General features: G+C 37.3%; 1 long non-coding RNA gene across 4 annotated transcripts in view; it reads right to left on the reverse strand.

Annotated features, from left to right (window-relative positions):
* The window catches only part of LOC123380070, a 336,895-nt gene that overhangs the window by 161,678 nt on the left and 152,871 nt on the right, over window positions 1-22,346 (reverse strand). For all 4 annotated transcript variants that reach the window (XR_006585301.1, XR_006585300.1, XR_006585302.1 and 1 more), the window contains one exon: window positions 11,303-11,446. This is a non-coding gene — a long non-coding RNA (uncharacterized LOC123380070). The remainder of the gene's footprint in view (window positions 1-11,302; window positions 11,447-22,346) is intronic.

Consider the following 22,346-nt stretch of genomic DNA (forward strand, 5'->3'; position numbering starts at 1 on the left):
CATCTGACCTGAGACCAATTGCAACTAAATTTTCAACTATATTCACAAAGTATGAATCCTTACTTTAGGCTAGAAATGCTCTGGAGTTACATTTTCTTTCCTCATTCCACTCCAAGCCAAGAATGATACAGACACAATTCCTTCCATACCTCCTGCAAGGCAACTATCACTGTAGTTCACCACTTGCTTACCATCTCAGAGGATCCTGATTTATACTAGGGGGAAAGGATGTCTCTAAATACATTAGAATAGGAAAAGGTTCTCAGGGAGCAACAGAGATCCTCAGGATATACTTAGATTCAGTACTTTCAGTATTCTTAGTAGTATTCTGAATTCATAACTACTTATTTTTATGTTCCCCCAAAATACATTTAAAATGTCTTTAAAATATTTCATTTTATACATCTCTTCTCCCATCCAACCAAAAAGGGAAATCTAAAATTAATGTTTCTAAGAATTTTTAAAATACTTTTATTGTGATTACAATAAAAAATGAACAAATCCCCTTGAGTAATTCTTATGCTTTTATATTAGCTGTCTTCTCAAACTAATAAAATAAAAAAACAAACAGTAGGTAGATAGATAATATATGTATTTCAACCTAGTTACAATGCATTACTACATATAGGGCAATGTTGCTGCAGTTAGGAAATAGTGATACTAAAAACATATAATGATACATGTTATGGACTGAATCATGTCCCCCAAAAAATAATATGTTGAAGTCCTACCCTCAACTATGACTATTTTTGGAGAAAGGGCCTTCAAGAAGGTAACTGAGGTTAAATGAGATCATTAGGGTATGGCCCTAAAAAATAAGCATTTTTTAAAAAATATTAATAAACTTTACAAACCACTAGTAAGATTCAGCAAGAATAACAATGAAAACAAATCACAACTTAAATAAGGGAATGATAGACATCAAAAGGAAAGTAAATAGATATTAATAACTATACTAATAAATAGGAAAATTTGGATAAAATAGAAAATTCCTTTAAAAATACCACTTAATGGGGCGCCTGGGTGGCGCAGTCGGTTAAGCGTCCGACTTCAGCCAGGTCACGATCTCGCGGTCCATGAGTTCGAGCCCCGCGTCGGGCCCTGGGCTGATGGCTCAGGGCCTGGAGCCTGTTTCCGATTCTGTGTCTCCCTCTCTCTCTGCCCCTCCCCCGTTCATGCTCTGTCTCTCTCTGTCCCAAAAATAAAAAATAAAAACGTTGAAAAAAAAATACCACTTAGTAAAACAGACCAACGATAAAACTGAAAATCAAAATATACAGTTATCTAGTTGAATCCATTATTTAAAACCTTCCCAAAAATATAACTCCAGGCCCACACACCTTTGTCCATGAATTCTTCCTAACCAATCTAACATAAACCCTTTTATATAATAGAGGGAGAAAAAAAGAAAGAAAGAAAATTGTCCCAACCATTTGGAAGGAGCTAGCACAATCTTGACAACAGAAGCTGATGAGGACCAAAGAAACTAGAATTACAAACTAGTCTCTCTCAAAAACACATTTGTAAAACTCCCATGCAAGATATTATTAAAGATAACTCAGCAAACCTAAAAAGGGTCAGATGTGACCAAGTGAAGTTTATTCCAAGGTTCAGAATTACAACATTTACAATGTGATTTTTTTCTAAAATCTTAAAAATCTCTATTTTTGAACCAACTTAAAGTAAACTTTATTGATAAAAACCAAATTAAAACGCTAGGGCATAAAAGCATTTCTGAAATACTCTCAAAGTATACTTTGTGCAAAGGTCTTGAGCCAAAACTTACTCTAACAAGTAATCTCAAATTCAGGTCTAACTTGATTCTGCAGTTCCTTTTTTTATCAAGGAGTTAAAGTAACTAATGTTATTCCCCAGAAGTAGTATTCTATGATTTCTCTTTTCTTTTTTTTTTTTTTTTTTTTTTTTTTAATTTTTTTTTCAACGTTTATTTATTTTTGGGACAGAGAGACACAGAGCATGAACGGGGGAGGGGCAGAGAGAGAGGGAGACACAGAATCGGAAACAGGCTCCAGGCTCTGAGCCATCAGCCCAGAGCCCGACGCGGGGCTCGAACTCCCGGACCGCGAGATCGTGACCTGGCTGAAGTCGGACGCTTAACCGACTGCGCCACCCAGGCGCCCCTATGATTTCTCTTTTCTTATAAATCTTTTCTTATAAATACATCTTTTGTTTTCAAGCCAATGGTTTACAGATCCTTATAAATAAAATTTATAAATTTCCAATTACAACATTATTTTAGGCTATTGCACACAAAAAAAGATGTATTCACTTTCACGTTACCTGAGAGCAATACATCTAATTTTTGTCCAGTGTCAGTAAATAATCAAGATATCATCAACTTCTTATTGTACAGCCAGAATTTCGTATCTCTCAAAGTGGTAATACCAAATTTAAACCTGCTAAGATCAGGTAGCTTAAACATTTCTGTCATTAGAAATATGCTGAGTTTATATTTCAAGCAAATATGACATGAAATTAATTTAGCTATATGCTGAATTTCATTACCTTCAAAAAAAGACCACCTCTCTAATAAAGGAAACTTCATCTCTCTCGAGTTAATTAATTGAATGATATATAATCAAATTTTAACATAGTCACTAAAATTTTCCAGGAGCTTATTTCAAATATGAGTCTTCAAAATCTTATTTAAAATCATAAATTATAGTTAAGATCAATTTAATACTACATCCCATTAAGATTTTGAATGAACTATTACTTGCAACTTTGCAACTAACCAACTGAGGGTTTTATGGCTACATATACTGCTGTTAATCAAGTTTTATTTTCTTTATTGGTCATAATAAAGTATTAAGACTACCCCTTAAAATGTTCATAAACCTAATTCATATTTTTACTTGAAATATTTGTTCAATCATCTTGGGAAAGTCACAATACTGTAAATATATTTAAGCATCATATTTGTCTAGTTACCTAAAAAAATTAAAAATTAAAGTTAGGGTAATGTATTGTTAAGTACAGAAATACAATGTGTATAATTAAGATACTATGTTAATTTTTTTTTTAATTAACGTTTATTTTTGAGAGAGAGACAGAACACAAGCAGGGGAGGGTTAGAAAGAGAGAGAGACCCAGAATCTGAAGCAGGCTCCAGGCTCTGAGCTGTCAGCACAGAATCCGACGCAGGGCTCAAACTCACAAATTGTGAGATCATGACCTGAGCCAAAGTGAGACGCTTAACCAACTAAGCTACCTACATGCCCCAATACTATATTAATTATTTAATGCTTATTTATTTTGAGAGAGAGAGAGAGAGAGAGAGAGAGAGCGAGCATGAGCAGGAGAGGGGCAGAGAGAGAGAGAGGGAAAGAGAGAATCCCAAGGAGACTTCACTGTCATCACAGAGACCAATGTAGGGCTCAATCTCATGAACCGTGAGATTATGACCTGAGCAGAAATCAAGTCATATGCTTAACTGACTGAATCACCCAGGTGCCCCAAGATACTATATTCCTGAATACCAATAAAAAAAATGGGTACATTATCTATCAAACACCAACTACAGTGAATTTTTTACCCAGTTACTTTCATTCTGTGTAGAATAAATAAATTTAGAGCTATTTATTTGAAGAGATAAGTAATTGGAGAATAAGTTCTTCAATAGTTTTTGGACAGCACGAATTTATCCATAAGGATGTTGCCATCATCCTAGAAGATGTCAGAGGACACGATAAAAAACAAGACTCATGTTAGATGTCAAAGCCCTCAAAGAAGAAGGTGGGTTACCTGGCAGTTCAGAAGAAAACAGCAACCAGAGGGGTATCGGGTTGACAATCAGGTAATGTATACATGAAAGCAGAAAAGTGTAAAAGTGACCACAAGAGCGAGGAGAGCATCAAAAGCAGAACCTAATTCGGTGTCTGACAAAGATTACATACTCATTAAATATTTGTTAAACAAGCAAATTAAAAAAGAAATAGATCAAAGTGTTAATACCACTACTGCTTCCTAGTATATCCAGGCATGGAAGAGTAAAACTATACTCAAAAGAAGAAAAAATAAAAAGACAAGGAGAAGGAAGGGAGGCGGGAGGGAGGAAAAGTGAAGTCCCTCAAAAAGAGTTTGATGTGTATTTAGTCAGGGAAATAAGGGCACATTCTAAAAAGAGGGATGTTTATGAATGAGAGAGGGGGTATAGAACAGCAGGAAAGGAGGCAGATCATCAGTGCCTAGAACAGTGACATATTTATAACTGGTGTTCAAAAATGCTTGTTAATAGGATTAATGGAGACCAAGAGGAACTGACTATGGAAGCACAAGTACATCATTCTTTTGGAAAATATTTTGTCCTACATACACCCCTAACACCCTTATAAAACACTCATTTGTTTTAGAGTCTCACTTCTCAAGTAGACTATATTTCACGACTGGGGGAAAAAAAATGTTTGGCCTTTCACTACTTAACCCCAGTACCAACTATGGTGTGTGGCACATGTATGAGTATGTATACACTGTGAAGGAAGACAGAAGGAATGAAGGGAAAAAGAAAGAAAAAAAAAAAAAAGGAAGACAGGGAGGAAAATCAGATGGAGGAAGGAAGCAAGGGAAATGGATAATGGGGGGAAATGAGGTTTGAAAATATAACCACACACACACACTATTCCTTAAATTTCATTCCATGAGGCAAATTTCCCAGAACAAAAAAGATGCAAAAATCTTCAACCAAATATTAGCAAACTGAATTCAACAAGGGGTGCCTGGGTGGCTCAGTAAGTTAAGCATCCAACTTCAGCTCAGGTCATGATCTCACAATTCATGGGTTTGGGCCCGGCATCAGGCTCTGTGCTGGCGGCTCAGAGCCTGGAGCCTGCTTCGGATTCTGTCTCCCTCTCTCTTTGCCCTTCCCCCACTCACACTCTGAATGTCTCTCTTTCTCAAAAATAAATAAATATTTTTTAAAAAATTAGAAAAGGAAACCATTATTAAAAACAAACAAAAAACCACTACATCAAAAGGCTCATACACCATGAACAAGTAGGATTTATTCCAGGAATATAAGGACGGTTCAACATCTGCAAATTAATTGTGATAGACTGCATTAACAAAATGGGAACGAAAAATCATATGATCATCTCTTTAGATACATAAAAAGCATCTTATAAAATTGAACCCCCATTCTTAATAAAAACTCTTAACAAACTAGGTACAGAGGGAACATACTTCAAAAGTAAAGTTCATAAATGACAAACCCACAACTAACATCATACTCCATGTATGATCAGAAACAAGAAAAAGATGATCACTTCTGCCACTTTTATTTAACATAGTCCTGGAAGTCCTAGCCAGAGCAATCAGTCAAGAAAAAGAAATAAAAGGCATCCAAACTGGGAAAAAAGTAAAACTGTATTTGTGGAAAGATATTCTATGCTCACAGATTGGAAAAATTAATATTGTTAAAATGTCCATAGTGCCACCGTGAACTACTGATTCAATGCAAAGCTTATCAAAATTTCAATGGAATTTTTCACAGAAATAGGAAAAGCAATACTAAAATGTTTGTGTGAAACCACAAAAGTTCCCCAACAGTCAAAGCAGTTGTGAGAAAGAAGAAAAAGCTAGAAGCATCACACTCCCTATTTCAAACTACGCTACAAAGCTATATTAATCAAGAGTACTGTAGCAGCATAAAAACAGACATAGATCACTGGAACAAAATTAATAACTCAGAAACACACCCATGCATATGTGGTCACAATCTATGACAAAAAATAGTCAAAAATATAGAATGGTAAAATGAAAGTCTTCGCAAGAAATGGTGCTGGGAACACTGGGTAATTACATGCAAAAGAATGAAACTGGACCACTCTTCTACCACACACAAAAATCAACTCAAAGTAGATTACAAATGTGAATGTAAGACCTGAGACCAGAAAATGCTGGAAGAAAACAAGCGGTAAGCTCCTTGACCACAGGCTTGACAATGATTTTTTTTGGATTTGACACCAAAAGCAAAGGCAACAAAAGCAAAAAACACGTGGAACTAAATCAAACTAAAAAGCTCTGCAAAGTAAAGGAACCATCAACAAAACAAAAAGGCAACCTACAGAATGGGGGAAAAATGTTTGCAAACCACATATATGATAAGGAGTTAATATTCAAAATATATAAAGAATTCACATAACTCAATAGCAAAAACAACAAAATTCTGATCAAAAACTGGTCAGAGGATCTGAATAGACATTTTTCCAAAGAATACATGCAGATGGCCAACAGTACATGACAAGGGGCTCAACATCACTAATAAAGGAAATGCAAGCAAATGCAAGCACAACGAAGCATCACCTCATACCTGTTAAAATGGCTATTACCAAAAAGAAATAACAGGTGTTGGCAAGGATATGTTGAAAACGGAACACTTATGCACTGTTGGTGGGAATGTAAATTGATTCAGCCACTATTGAAAACAGTAGGAGTGTTCCTCAAAAAATCAAAAATAGAACTACCATATGATCCACTAATCCCACCCCCGGGTATATGTCTGAAGGAAACAAAGCCACAGTCTCAGAAAGATACCTGCACCCCCATATTCACTGCAGTATCATTTACAAAAACTAGGGCATGGAAACAACCTAGGTGTCCGTCAAAGTTTGAATGGATAAATAATACATTATACATATAATGGAATATTATGTGGCCATGAAAAAGGAAGGAAATGTTGTCATTTGCAACAATACAGACAGGCCTTGAGGGCATTATGCTAGGGGAAATACATCAGATAGAGAAGGACAAATACTATATGTCTCATTTTTATGTGAAGTCCGAAAAAAAAAAAGTCATTGAAACAGAACAGATTGGTGGTCACCAAAGGTAAGGGCTGGGGGGAGGGTAAATGTGTGAAGGTAGCCAAAAAGCACAAACTTCCAGTTATAATAAATTCTGGGACTATAGTATACAGCAAGGTCACAATAGTTAACAACACTGCATTACATATTTGAAGGTTGCTAATAAGTGGATCTTAAATGTTTTCATCACAAGAAAAAAGGTAACTATGTGAAATGCTGGACGTTAACTAAATTTATTATGGTAATCATTCCATAATACATACATACATACATACATAAAATCAGTATGTTGTACACCCTAAATGAATATAACGTTATATGTCAATTGTATCTCAATAAAACCAGAAGAAGAAAATAAAATAAATAAACTGAGCCCTTGAATCACTGTCCAGGTTTTGGCAAAATACAATCCCACTATCTCAATTCTAAACAATGCCAAGTGTAATAAGCATGCTTCCAAATTTCTGAATCAGTATGATTTTAAATTTTGTCCCATTTTTAGCATACATATATTTCTCCCTGACAAATTTGGTATCTCAGCTAAAGCTCAGAAAATTATGATTAATATTATAATTTAAGACCAAGAATTTTGTTAATTTTACTTATATCCTATGCCCTTTAAAGTTATCTTGTCTACCATTTACGAAGAACCTTAGACCATTTTCTCTCCTTAAACAAGAGACCTTTCCAACATGCCTAAGAACTAAAACTTTTCCTGAAACCCCTGTACCCCCAGGGGGCTTACTAATCTGCAAAGAGACTCCTTCCCTTATTAACCAATTGTACTACTTGGCAGACCAGTCACCATCAATTACCAATTTCCTATGACAGTTCTCTCTTGCTTATCTCCTCTGAGCCCTTAAGCATTTTTTTAATTGTAAAAGTAATGAAAACATTATTGTTTAAAAAAAAATTAAGTATCCAAAGAATGCAGATATACACACAGATCTCTTTGACTACAACTTTGAGTCTTTAAAGTCTCACTCTTCTTAATCTAACTAAAGACATAAGTGCATATATCCTAATGTCTTTCTTGCTAATAAACAGTATGGCTTTTCTCCCTAGAGTTTTCTAAGGACTTTTAAACTCAGTTTAAGACTTTGGGGAGGGGCACCTGGGTGGCTCAATCAGTTATGCATCCAACTTCAGCTCAGGTCATGATCTTGTGGCTCATGGGTTCGAGCCCTACTTCAGGCTCTGTGCTGACAGCTCAGAGCCTGAAGCCTCCTTCGGATTCTGTGTCTTCTCTCTCTCTCTATCCCTCCTCTGCTGGTGCTCTGTCTCTCTCTCTCTCTCTCTCTCTCTCTCTCTCTCTCTCTCTCTCTCAAAAATAAAATAACCATTAAAAAATAATAAATAAAAAAATAAAGACTTTGGGGGGATAAAAGACTATGAAAAGAAGTTCCAGAAAATTTAACATCTATTGTCTATCTATCCATATATTTATTTATGATTACCAAGTTATTTATTCAGTGGCTATTTTGTTTGGGACTGTGGGTAGTACCCTAAAGTTACCACAGTGAATAAAAGACACATCACCTGTCCTTAAGAGCTTACTATCTAGTATAAGAGGTAGGCATAGAATGATAACTTATCTGCCCCATACATTTATCTCAGTCAAATTCAGATTTGCCAGATCTGCATGTGGACAAGTCTTTTGTCCTCATTTATCTTGCTCCTAATTTATTTTGCTAGAAACATCCAAGTGTGAATGCTGAGAGGGAAGCAGCCCAAGGAACACTATCCCATGATTCTTCAGACCCAGAGCCAAAAAAAAACAAAAAACAAAAACACAACCACATTTCTTATTTCATATGGCATAGAATCAGTTTTTTGAGGTGTGTTGTTGCTACTAAAATGCCTCCATTCTGAAATCCATCAATTATTGAATCATAGTAATGGAATGAAACCTTCAAGATTATGTAGTCCATGTGTCCATTGTAAAAATTGCTTCTCCAACATAAATAGTATATTTGTATATCTCCAGGGATAAGGAATCTACAAACTTAGGAGGAAATCAGTTCCATTGTCAAATGTACCTTTGTTTCTAAATCAAATGGGAATATGTTTCCCAAGGACTTCTGTTTATTTTTCCAATTTCTATTATTTGAATCCATATAAAACAGCTCTACTTCTCTTCTATTAATATTCTTCAGACTCTTACACATGTCAAGGAAGCCAAACTAGATGAATATGTTCGTGCTTTGGCGTCGTCAGGGCTTATTGAGCAACTATTACTGGTAACTTGGGTTAAAAGATGTATGAATGGCAAACAAGTCTTGAAAGTTAATGACAGAGGTATCTCCCCTGAAGCTATTTATTTATGGTTCAAAAGGTAATAGACCCAGGGATCAGCAGTTTTTCTTCCCAGAGATGATTTATATCATTTTCGTTACAGAACAAAGCTCTGTCTCATCCTCCTCCCTCCTTTCCTCTGTCTCTGTCTGTCTCTGTCTATCCTCCCAGAGGTGAGGAGTAACAGCTGTGCCATCAACCCCTAAACAAACTCTGAGATTCATAATTTTGGAGTTCCTGTCCCCGCTGTATGTGCAGATGACATCTTTCCTCATTATGTCAGCCCATGGGGGTTTAGGAGGTAGGGAACTGATTAAAATGTTCGTGAGTAATTAAAAGTCTGTCTCTGAGCCAGAAACCTCTTATTTCCTGCCATAATAAAATAAATAAATACAGATATGACAATTTGGCAAAAAACAGCTATTACTAAGATTTTGCTTTTTCAGGTTGAACATCCTGAGACTCCTCAAGCCTCAAGCTAATTACCAATCCCCTTAAGCACATTAATAAGAGTTCTCCATTAGCATGCCAGTTTGCCAATGTCTTTCATAAAATAGGCCCTTAAAATAAAATCATAACCAAAATATAAGAAATTACATGTCAGTCCTTTAGTCCAACTTTACATGTTTTTATTAGTATATGGAAAAGTGCCTTTCTCTATGTCTCTGTGTTGATCGGGCATGGCGTCAGGTCTTCCTTAGACTACCTGCATTAACTTGAAAACCTATCCTCAGCTTTCTAGAAGTTTGACTGTGCATGTCTCCTATTATATTCCTTGGCAGTCTTGGAATCTTGCCTGTAGACTACTGGAAGAGGTCCATAGCATTTTGAGTCACAGCAGAGTCTCAGGAGAGGGAAAGCAGGCCCTAACATCTGCTTTCAAGTAGTCTTCAAATATGATCACATAAAATAAACTAAAATACGGATTCAACATTTAAGTTATATATTTCTGCAAGGTGAACTCCTGAGGCAATAGTGAATGTTATGAGGGGAGGGAGATTACTTAAGGACACTTGTCTTTCTTTAACAGAAGGACAATAAAGCCAAAGTAAAAGTTTGCCTAAAATCTCAGAGTTTGGGGCTTATGGCTTTCAATTTGGATTCGCGAAGGCTCAGAATTTTGTTAGTCAAAATGTTTGGCCAACTCTGACATGTAATAATCATCCTTAAGCATAAGCTTTTACTCATTTGATGTGAATATTTTTGTGCCTCCTAGAAACAGCTGATGGTCTGACACATCAGGTGCTTCCCTAACACATTTACAGCTCTGAAAGTGACAATTTACTCAACACTCACATATTGTCTAAAGAGAAACCTGAATAAGTAGAAAGCCATTTTAAACATATATCTCTTATTAGAAAAATTTACCCACTAATGACATGATCTTTTGCTTATATGACCAGCGTGACCCTATTACTGTCTTTCAAAAGACCTCTGTTTTATGCTATAAACAACCTCACCTGCAAACTGTCAGGGATATGATTAAGTATGTGTTAAAGAGTAGTTATAATCCTTTAACTCCCAACGGTTTTTAACCATTGCCCAAGTCAATTTGAAATTTTAAAGTTATTAATTCTCCTCCATTAACAACAATGTAAGCAAGGATTCATTTATATAATTACTATAAAATAAAACACAATGGATCACTTATTTTGTTGTTACCAAAGATACAGGCACTCAAAGTAATGTTTCTTTGTTCCACACCCCCAAATTTCTCACACTCTATAGTCAGTTTCATTCTCAACAGAGGGAACAATTTTATCTATAACTGGTTGCATTCCTCTTAGATGTGCCCATATTCATTATTTTTATTCTGGTGTTCTCCTTTAGAAGTTTGCATTCGGGACTGAGCAACTTTCAAAAAGAGACACTCTGTGTCTAAACAGGGGCCCCCTTTCTTTAATGCGGGGGTTGACAGGGTCCAAGAGCACTCAAAGGGAGTTTACAGAGCAAATGTACTTCTCCTTGAAATTGGCAACAGTCCACACTTCAAATGCCAGCCGTTCCCTGTGAGCCTGAGACTGTCAGCTAATTTCAGCTACAAAATGACTCCTATGGTGATTTCTTCCATTAATTATGCTTAAGAACTTGTTAATTGTCGGCAAGGTGTTAAAAATAACTTTTTTCAAAGGTTTGTATTAAAGCTCCTCTGCACTTTGTTGTCACTGAAAAGCCGTGATACTCACTCCAGTGAGGCGCTCAGCATCAGGTCACGTCTCCCATCTCCTGATGCAGCTGATCCGTGCACTCAAGTGACAAGGCTGTGCCACTATCTCAGCCTTTCCAAGAACCATCCAGCTCGACGTCTTTTTATTTTTCAAGATGAGGCTCTATAGAGGGAAAATATTGGGGGAGATTATTGTTGTTGTTGTTGTTAATGTTGTTACCATCATCACTCTTATCAATCTCTGAAAATCAGGCCATGTGTTTTCCTGAGATCACTCTCCTTCCCCAACAACAAGCCAACAAAAATAAACAAGACAAACAAAAATAAAACCGTGGCTTAGCATTCACATCAGCACTTTTAATACAGCCCAAATTAGTTTAGCTATAGCTCAAAAAACACTTCGTTGTTTCAGGTTGTTAACCACAATGTCTTATAAAATGAAGCATGTTTACTGTCATTTCGCAAAAACCATTTCTTCCTTTATGAATTTGGCAACGAAGAATTTCAAAGATACCAATGTGGGACTGTTATCGTGCCCCAGCCAAAGCCGTCAGGCCTCATTACCTCCAAGACAAAAATTACAGACTAATGTATTGAATGCTTGAATAAAAACACACCGCGCACCATCTCCGTCCAGCGGTAATGGGATGACACCAGCAGCCCGCACGCTGAACTACAGCCGGCTCCCCTCCCCCTTCGCATCGGCCCTGCACAGAAGTGCAGAGATGATACACATCCCCGTCAGAATCGAATTGTTGGATTTATTGTCAGCAGGACCAGGCAGCTGCCGCTCCTGCGAAGGCAGTGAGTGCATTCATTTTCACAAACCCCATTTCAAGGGGTCTGTCGCCGAGAAGACAGACACGCTTCCTATCTGGCTGAATATTAGCATGGCAGCTCCCAGGCTCAATTTATCTCTTTCAAGATGGGAACTAGAAGTCAAGTTGAGGGGTTTGTTCTGATTCTATAAAAACAAATTGATTTCAGTGATTACATAATGATGTCATCCTGGCCGAAGGGGATTTATTTCTTTTTTTTTTTTTTTAGTAGTTTTAAGTTTCCAGTCACTTTTTAAAATTCGCTTTTGTTTCCCTATGAGGTTCATACTTCCAGACTTTACAGATAAGTCCTTGACACATTTTGCATCCCTAAAACAGACTAGTGAGGTCATATTTTAAAATCCATCACACTGACAGTGACTCTGAACTTCCTCTCCTCCTGCTTTTCATCTACTTTACACACGGGGGGGGGGGGGGGGGGGGGGGGGGGGGGGAAGAACTCCAAATTACCTCTTCCTGCCTGAATTTAAGCTGTGAACTCCAGCCTTATCTTCCTAAACCGTTAATGTTTATGGTGGACACCTACAAGATCTAGGCTGGCAAGAAGAAAGAGATGGAACTTAAATATATGACAAATATGTTGGTCTGCCCACGGTGCAGAGAGAACCTGAGCCTCATCCTAAACTGGAAGGAGTCACTCTCTTGTCCTTACCAGGCAAATGTATAAGCATGCCTCTCATTTTTTCTAATCTGGAAATTTCAAAAATTGTCAAAGCATGGAAAACTCATTTGGGAAAGTAAGGTAAAACAGGAAACTCATTTGGGGAAGTAAGGTAAATTAGGAAAAAAATGGGGCTTGGAGTGAAACTGACCTGGGTGGGCATCATGGTTCTAGTACTCACCAGCTAGATGACCTTGGGCAAGTTTCCTAATCTCAGTTTTCCTTTCTGTAAAATGGAAGCAATTAATGCCTAACTCATAGGCATTTGGGAGCAGTAAGAACTATAAGGTATGAAATTCACTTAAAATAGAGCATGGCACACTGGAAAAATTCAGTAGTGGTTAGAGGTTATTATTTGATTGGGAATAATTATCTTAATTCATCTATTAAATATTTTCATTTTCCAAAATGTTATCAGCTTTATAGTCATGTCATAAAAATCTAGGCTATTATAGCAATATTTACTAGGTTACTGCCTCTCTCCCTACACCCCCCCCCATCCCTTTTAATGTTGATCAGTGGCATTTAATGTCTACTCAGCTGTGAACAGCTTCCAAGTCTTAACTCTGAGGCTTTGGTAAGTGACATTGACGCACATGGACATGTGGAACATAGTTTCACTCTTAAGTCCACACCCCAGTGTCCCCTACCCCATGGCTCTACCATAGCCAACCAAATATTGATCAGAAATCAAATACTTTATTGCCACTCATGTTTTAGTTCAATATGTCACTTCTGCTATCCTAATACAATACACATTAGTGGCTTTGGAGTATAATTTAACACTTATTTTCTTAATTGAGTACCTATGATGACCAATGCAGCATATGTTAGGTGCTAGAATAGATCAGAACATAGCCTCTTCCTTCCAGGAGGGTGCATTCATTTCAGGAGGGTAAGATAAAATGATACCCAAATGGCTTAGAAGGTGAAATGGCACAAGTGCCATGTGAGAAAAATTAAATCCTAAGGAAACTGCATATATCAAGGGGACCAGAAACAGCTTATATGAAGAAGTATTTAGCATAAGCCTTTAGGTACGCTTAGGCTTTCTTTAAATTGGAAAAAATGGGCTGGCCTGGTGAAGAATGGGTATAAAAGGAAGGACAACAATTCAGGCAGAGGACAATGTATGTATAGGGATTAATAGCTGTAGATCATATTGTAGAGGATCTCTAATGCTTTGGTAAAAATTGGTGCTGAAATTGTAAGCAATGGTTAAACACTCAAAGTGTTTGAACGCGGAAATAATATGATTTTTAAAAGTTGCTTTAAAGAGATGAACCTTGTAGCAACGTGAAGGTAATATGATAATGAGGAACAAAGAGATACTGGGATTCAATAGAATCCTATTTTAGGAAATAATTAGCAAAGGCCCAAACCATAAGCCCCTGGGTGATACAACATAGTTCACCTGGTAAAATACCTATTACAAAGCTTTGTTCAATTAGGTACTTGACAATTTTGAGGGGGATGGATGCATTCATATTAAATACCCAGAACATCTCTATTTTCACGAATGGCAACTCCTTATCATATTCTCTTTCCTACATATTCATGGAAAAGCCTAAGATGGCAACTCTGTCTTACCTGCCCCTCAGTGTGGTGTTGGGAACATTGGGAACACTTTCCTGCACTACAGAAGGAAGAGTGACCAAAGAGCAGACCAGTAACTGACTCCATTCCCAGAGTCCTGTTTTCTGAGATGCCATCACAGGCCATGTAAGGACATAGGCAGCCATGAAAAAGTAACTAAAATTTTCTACTTTTATAAGGCATTTTTTTCTCCAGTGGACCAAAAATGTTCTTTTAATAATTCTTTCAATAGCCCTCTGAAGGAAAATGTTGTACAAGAATTATCATTCTGTCTTTACAGATGAGGAAAACAGAGACAGGGAGATTGAGTGTCTCGCCAGAGGCCCGGTAGGCAAGTCAATTTTAGAACCAGGAATAGTGATCTTCACTGTGTCTCCAGTGTTTTGGTATCATACTATATTATTTTGAGTGTGTTCCTTGTAATCCCTGTGAATGGCAGCAAGTATTAAAATGATGCCCACATTCTAGATACTGATAAATATATACCAATCTTATGAATGCCACAGATGAACTAAGCTGAGAGGAAGATCATTGGGTTTGTTCCTATATCTCACTCTTTTTCATATAGTTAACTTACTTAAAAACTTCTAGTGTAACCTATACTTAGCCTTAAATTTTTACTTTTTTTAATCCAGTTTGTCACCAAAGCTGAAGTCTAAACAATGTAAGATTTTGCCCTATGGGATAGCATGTTTCTCAGAAACATAATTTACTTTTTCTTATTCTTGTGCCTCTCACAATAAAGGACACAAAAATGTTGTAAGCTCCAGAAATGTTATTCTATGCATTCGATACTTATATTAGTTTGAGATGATCTAGGCTATAAGTAACAGAAAACCCAACTACCAAGAACTTAAACCATAAAGATAATTATAATTTATTTAGTAAGAAGTGTGGATGTTAGATGATCTCTGAAGTGATTCAGCAACATAATGCTGTCATCAAATGCCCAGGCTCCTATACTGTTGTTTTCAATAATGATTCTTTTTGTTACCTCATGGTGACGAGAAGGCTGCTGTAGATCATGCATCAAATCCTTGTTCAAGAAGGGAAAAAAGAAATGGGAAGTGGCAGTACCAGCGAGCAACCACTAAGTGCTTCTTTATCAGGAAATAAGAATCTTTACCAGAAGCTTTCCAGAATTTTATTTATATCTCATTGACCAAGATAAGGAGTCCACTTTAGCTTAAAGGAAAGCTGGAAAGAGATTAGCTTGGCTTTATAGGCAAAAGAAAGAAAGGAAAATAAGGATGAGAACCAACTGTCATGGCCACAACTCTCATGTCAATCACTGGAGATTCATAAAACACAGTATACATGTTCTTCATTTAACTGACTTTTACAAAGCTACCTTTTGGTAAGGTAAAAAATAATTGGAAAGAAATTAGAGAAATGAAGGAATTAAGAGTAATAAATGGATAAATGTTAAAGGGAAATGATTTCACAAAAAGGGAGAACTTTGATATGATTGGATAAATTAAAAGGTGTCTTTTACAAGAAAATTCCTTATGCACTTTTGAAATACGCTGTGAAAATCAGCAGAGAAATGGGGCATGTAATTCAGCTTATCTGAGCTCACATGTGGAGTTCTCAAGTTTTAACTCCTCCTTTAAATAATAATGTCACGGCCAGGATTGTTTTATAAAGATAGTTTCACATGGCATTACGTATACCCTTTGAGCAAAATAACTCTTAACTTTCCAATCATTCTGTAAAACACTGGAAACAGAAGAACTCACTGCACTTTCTTGTTGCCAGTATCTGCTTCAAGTATACTTAAGAGATTCTGGATCTCTCTGCATGATTGGGGCCCCAGCAGATAATTAAGTTTCCTGCCCACACACCTTGGGAGTCAGAAATTTTCCCCTGGGTGGCCCTAGCTACAGAAATGACTATCAGGAGTCAACAAAACTCTAACTGGCAAATATGCAAGGCAAGAAAACATTTTAAATGACACCTCAGAGCTGATAATGTAACAATTTCTTATTGCTACTGCCACTCTGCCATATGCATTTTAAATAAAAGAATTTTCCTTTTCAGCTATGCCCCGAGGCAAACCGATCCAGAGTGGCACCAAGTCATAAATTTAATAAATAAAATTATGTTGTCCCTTGTGACATCTTAATGCCAGGCATACACAGGAAAGGCTCTTTGTCCTTAGATTCCTAAGCTCCAGTGAGAACTAAGTGTCCTCGTTGGTAAAGAGAAAAGGTGGGCTGAACAGCTGGTCCTCCACACTGTTGGTATTTACTCCCCTGAAAATAACACAATCAGCAGCAGCATAGTAACAAGTGTCTATGGAACAATTATAATGTGTCAGCCCCTGTGCTAAGCACTTTATGTAGCTCTTCATGTGTTCCTCACAATTACTCTATGAAGTAGACCACATTATCCCATTTTATAAAGAAACTGCGGGCCAGAGATATTAAGTAACCTATCTAGGACAACACATCTTAAGTCATCTGTCACAGAGCTAGCATGAGGACCGAAGGCATACAGTTCATACCAATACTCCAAAAGAAAGCTTTCTCTTTGTTGTATAGTGTTCTGAGACTACTAGAACCTCTCAAACCAGGAAATAAAAGTATTTCTAATATAAGAGTATGTTTCAGACAGTACAGGGCTAGCCATAGTGCAAATTCTTAATAAATGGTAATTAAATTGAAATGCACTGTTTAGGGGCACCTGGTGGCTCAGTTGGTTAAGCATCCACCCTCGGCTCAGGTCATGATCTCATGGTTCGTGAGGTCCAGCCCCACGTCAGTCTCTCTGCTATCAGCACAAAGCCCACTTCAGATCCTCTGTCTTCTTCTCTCTATCCCCCACCCCAACCCTCAAAAATAAAGAAACATTAAAAAAATTAAAATGCACTTTTTAGTTACTTGTGTGTCTTTATTTTCCAAGAAGCACTGCCCTTATTAAAATAAAAGTAAATACCACAGAATGGAGAGACAGGGCATTTCAAGTTACTGCCACCAGAAGCCTTCATATACCATCTGACATGAGACACATTGTCTAACAATGCAGACCCAGTGGTTACAGGCAACCAAGAGGAGTCAAACAGTTCATAGCCTAATTGCCTTCTAAGTTTTTATAACACCAAGAAAAGGCTTGACCCTCCCAAGCAAGCTTGCAGGAAAATATGTCTTCTTAAAGCCTTCTGACCTTGAAGCACTCATATCAAAAAGCTTCTTCCACCTATAGGCAGATAAGTTTATCCATCATTCTGGGTGTGAAAGAAAATGAGTCTACTGAGACAAGTTTCACTAAAAGAATCACAGATTAAAAAAAAAAACCAAAACACTTGGGTGCATTGGTTTCTCATTTCCAAAGGAATGTCATGGGAAAAGCCATGGGAAATGCCACAGTGAGAGTATTTCCAGGGCTGAACTTTCCAACTATTTACACATCTCAGGGATAACTGGTTTCTAAGGAATATGAAGCTCAGTACCAAACAGCAATTAACATTCTTTTACAAAACAGCATAAAAGTTTCGGCAAATAATGACTAAGTGTTACCCAAATAATATTGTTTTTAAAGTACCTATTCTTTATTTTTACAGGACTTGGTATCTCTTGTTCTACATCTTTAAAAAATTCTTTTAAAAATGCTATGCCCTGAATACCCACCCCACCTCCACCCGAGACACACATACACGCACGTGCGTTCACACATAAAGATGTCTGATGTAGTTAAAAGAGTGATATTTTGGAAGTCCTACTGGGCTAGTACCTATGATATGATCTCTTGCCAGCTACCATTTACCTGATTTTACTGTTTCCTCTTGTGTAAAATTGAGGTAACAGTACAATGTACACTTGGTTGTCATTATTTACAGTAGATATAGTCTATAAAATAGCCACAAACACTGAATGAGCAAATACTTAACAGCTGTTCTTAGGGAAATGCACGTTTCGGTTCCTGCAACCCTCTGGTCATATTTCCATCAGCCAATAAATATTTACCTCTGTTATGTGTGTTTCTGTTTTAAGGCATCTTTTTAAATATATATTGGTGAGTTATGAACATTGAACTTATGGCCAACAGCACTGTAACTCATGCTGAGAGAAGCTTTCCTGTTCCACATTTTTTTCTTTCTATAAGGTACATCGCAACCTTCTTGCAGTTAAAAATGTTAGACAACACCTGAGCCTTGTGTTTGGGCGCCATATTAGAGGACAAAATCACCACAAAAAAAAAATGTACTGAAATGTGAAAGAACTGGCATGAAACTCAATAAACCATGAAAGGGACACGTTTCTCTATGAGAGCTGAAACAAGAAAGCAAGACATAGCTTTGTTCACCTTCAACAGAGGACATCGGCATTGGGCAACTCAAATTTCACTACACCATGCTTGTCTGCCTTGAAAGTGCTAGGAGTGTTGATTTTGGGGTTGCAAATAAATTTCAGCAAAATAGGTAAATGCGTAAACACAGAATTGGCTAATCGTAAGGATATACTTGGGAATATTAAAAATCAAATTCTGATTTTCTCAGATAGGATTCTTTATATTAAATAGAAGTCCTTATAGAAGTTATGTGCCATTAACATGCCAAGGGTGTGTAGATCTGCTCTAATTTTTGCATGACCTTGGGTGTCAGAAGATGAAGAGAGGACGGTGCTCCAACAAAGAGTCATGAAGGTGTTGACTTGCAAGAGCCCAAGGAGCGAAAGCAAGAACCGAAAGGCTGCTTCTGAATTGTTTATGCCACACTGCTTTGAAATGACTTCCATTCGTTCATTTATTCAGCTATTTAACATCATAGGGACTTTGCCAGGCAGCGGGTACACAAGGAAGAATGCAATACAGGCATTCCTGTGCAGGACTCTTCTAAGCTTCTGTGGAATTGTACATACGCCAGACTTTGTAGCTCTGTGTGCTCATGCAGGAAATGGCAATACAAGCTTGTATTTGCTTCCATGTGTATCTTGTCAAACTAGACCGTACTCCCGAACAGATCACATTGGGAAAGTGGGTGAAATTTTAAGGCAAAACAATGACTACCCCCATTCCCTGAGGGTTAGTAAAAGACTATAATGCATCTGTGAGCAAGATGGAAGTTGACAAAGAAGATATTCATGTTAACCTATTATTATTATTGATGAGGAGAACAAAGCTATATTGTTAGCATAAGTCACCAGCCTGGTAAGGTAGTTGTTTGTTTTCCCTGAATGAATGACTATTTTGAAGAAGCACCACAGATTGATTTTTAGAAGGCTAATGTTTTTTAAGACATGCTGAAAACTGCTGGTATGTGCTCTCCCCTGTGGTTTAAGGATTTTCAGACCATCAATATAACTATATAACAAACCATTTATCATGCCTCTGCTAACAGAATGGAAGCTGAAATTCAATGCCGATACAAATAATTTATATTCCGGGAATTGAATTTTTAATGTATAAAATTAAGAAACAGCAACACAAGTTCACTTGTAGATGATCTGAGTCTGAATGTACTGCCCTGAAAGTGATTCACGTCTTCTCAAACTCCCCTTGTCAGTGATGGTCGTGTCATCAATCATTCCCGTCAGTATGCGACAGAAAAGAGTTTTAAAACCTATCTCAAAGTCAGTTTTTCATCATCCTTTTCTTAACCTTAACCATCTAATTCTCAGGAGTTGGATACCGTGCATATTTTTATTCTCATTTTTACTGTACTGTTTTAATGGCTCCTAGGATGTTCATTGCAGTCCATCATCAATTTCATCTTTTCTGTTTGATTATATTAAAAAAGTGAATTAAGAGAGGAAGTAATTGCACCATTTCTTCTTTGTTAATAGAAAGCTAGAGTACTTATAGGGTCTTGGTACAGCAAGGCAATAGCATTTACCACTCGTATAAATATTAAAATTCCAAGTGGAAGAACTCAATATCAGTAATCATGTGACTATAACTTTCTCATGGCATTACCATCAGCACTAACGTTAACCTACACATTTCTTACGAATTGACTAATACTTCACAAATCATCATTCTTTAAGATCCTCAGTTGCTTCAACCATCCACCAAAACTAGCTAAATTAGGTTTTCATGCAAGAACAGTACCCAAGCCTTCGTTTATGTTTCTTTAGATATGTTCCACACATTCCAATGAGCTGTTGCTCCTTATTATTTAAGGTGTTACACTTCATTGTTCCTGAATATGAAGTGAAGAGATCACAAGAGCAAGAATCTACTTAAGGAAATGGGGTTCAGAAATAGAATCATGACCCAATAGATGATACTCTGGGTACAGTTGTACCTATCAAAAGATTATCAATTTTTCTCAATTTTCATAAAACCGGCGGGGTGAGGGAGTGGGGTGGGAGATGTGAGTGGTCAGTTATCACCCTAGAATGTGGAGCAAAAATGATCTTGAAAATGTTTAAATAAAGATCATTATCTATGCAGTCCATGATAAATATCAAATTGTTGCACAAATCTGAAACGAGCTCTTAAGAGTTTTGTCTTAAAATGTTGTTAAATGCATGGTTCAGTCAGCTGAACATCTGACTCTTGATTTCAGCTCAGGTCATGATCCCAGGGTGGTGGTATCAAGCCCCCCATTGGGCTCTGCAACTGAGCGTGGAGCCTGCCTCAGATTCTCACTCTCTCTCCCTCTGGCCCTTTCACCCCTCATGATCTCTCTCTCTCAAAACTAAATAAGTTTTAAAAAACAAAATATTATTAGAGTCTCTGCCCAACCCCTGAAGTTGGTTCTGAGTATTTACTTTTTTTAAATTGACTTCCAGGCATTTTTCTTTTACATGCATAACTATGGAAAGATATTTGTTTTTTTTTTATTTTTTTTTATTTTTTTTTCAACGTTTTTTATTTTATTTTTGGGACAGAGAGAGACAGAGCATGAACGGGGGAGGGGCAGAGAGAGAGGGAGACACAGAATCGGAAACAGGCTCCAGGCTCTGAGCCATCAGCCCAGAGCCTGACGCGGGGCTTGAACTCACGGACCGCGAGATCGTGACCTGGCTGAAGTCGGACGCTTAACCGACTGCGCCACCCAGGCACCCCAAGATATTTGTATAAGACAAGGTTGATGTGTTTTCTATGGGATACCTATACTGAAAAATAAGGTGATGTCGCATCCTGTAGATTTTGAGACCTGGGACATGGTAATGTACAGTTATCATATGCACCTGCCTAATCCTGTGGCATGCTCCCCAAAAGGCAAGGCCAGTCATCCGTTCAGTGTTTAAGTACTAATTGAGGGTCTGCTACTTTCCAGGTACGGTGCTGAAACAGTGCTGGTAATGGGAAATAATTTGATCACGTTACCTAATTTGAATGAAAATTCAAGTGAGGTTTCATTCTGTGCCCAATGATTAATACTGCCACATATCATTTCATGTCTTAATTAAAGAATGGAAAGTAAAATCATATTTTGCCTGCTGACTCTGTGTTGGGTACCAAACCGGAAATGTTTTCGTTTTGTTTCCCTTGTGTTGCTGTTGTTACTTTGACGCGAGATCTCATTTAATCCTCACTGAACCCTGAAAGGAACTTCACCCAACTTTTACAGATGAAAAAGCTGAGTCTCAAAGAGCCTAAACATATTGGAATGTAACACGTGATTTGGAAGTGGTAGAGATAGAAACAAAATCCAGTATAATATGCTGTATTCCTTACCACTCTTCTTTATTTAGTCTTTGGAGCTATGAAGACTTTGCTGTCTTCAGGAATCCACTATAGCAACCCAGATGCCCTTAAGGAAACCATACCCCATGTTCCTATCAGAGCAGAAATGCCTTCATTTCCAGTCAGTGCTTCGGAAAAAATATACTGTCACCTGTACACTAGAATACAGCATTATAGCTGGAGAACAGATCAAGAGCCTAGAGTGAAGAGGGAAAAGAAATTTAAAGTTCTACTTCCAGTCTAAGAGCCAGCCTAGTCTATATAATTCTTGTTCCCTGGTATTTTGTTACAGTGGATTTACCAGAAACAGATACATTCTTGAGCTACATAAG

Source organism: Felis catus, chromosome C2 (genome assembly GCF_018350175.1).
Source record: "Felis catus isolate Fca126 chromosome C2, F.catus_Fca126_mat1.0, whole genome shotgun sequence".
Lineage (NCBI taxonomy): Eukaryota > Metazoa > Chordata > Mammalia > Carnivora > Felidae > Felis > Felis catus.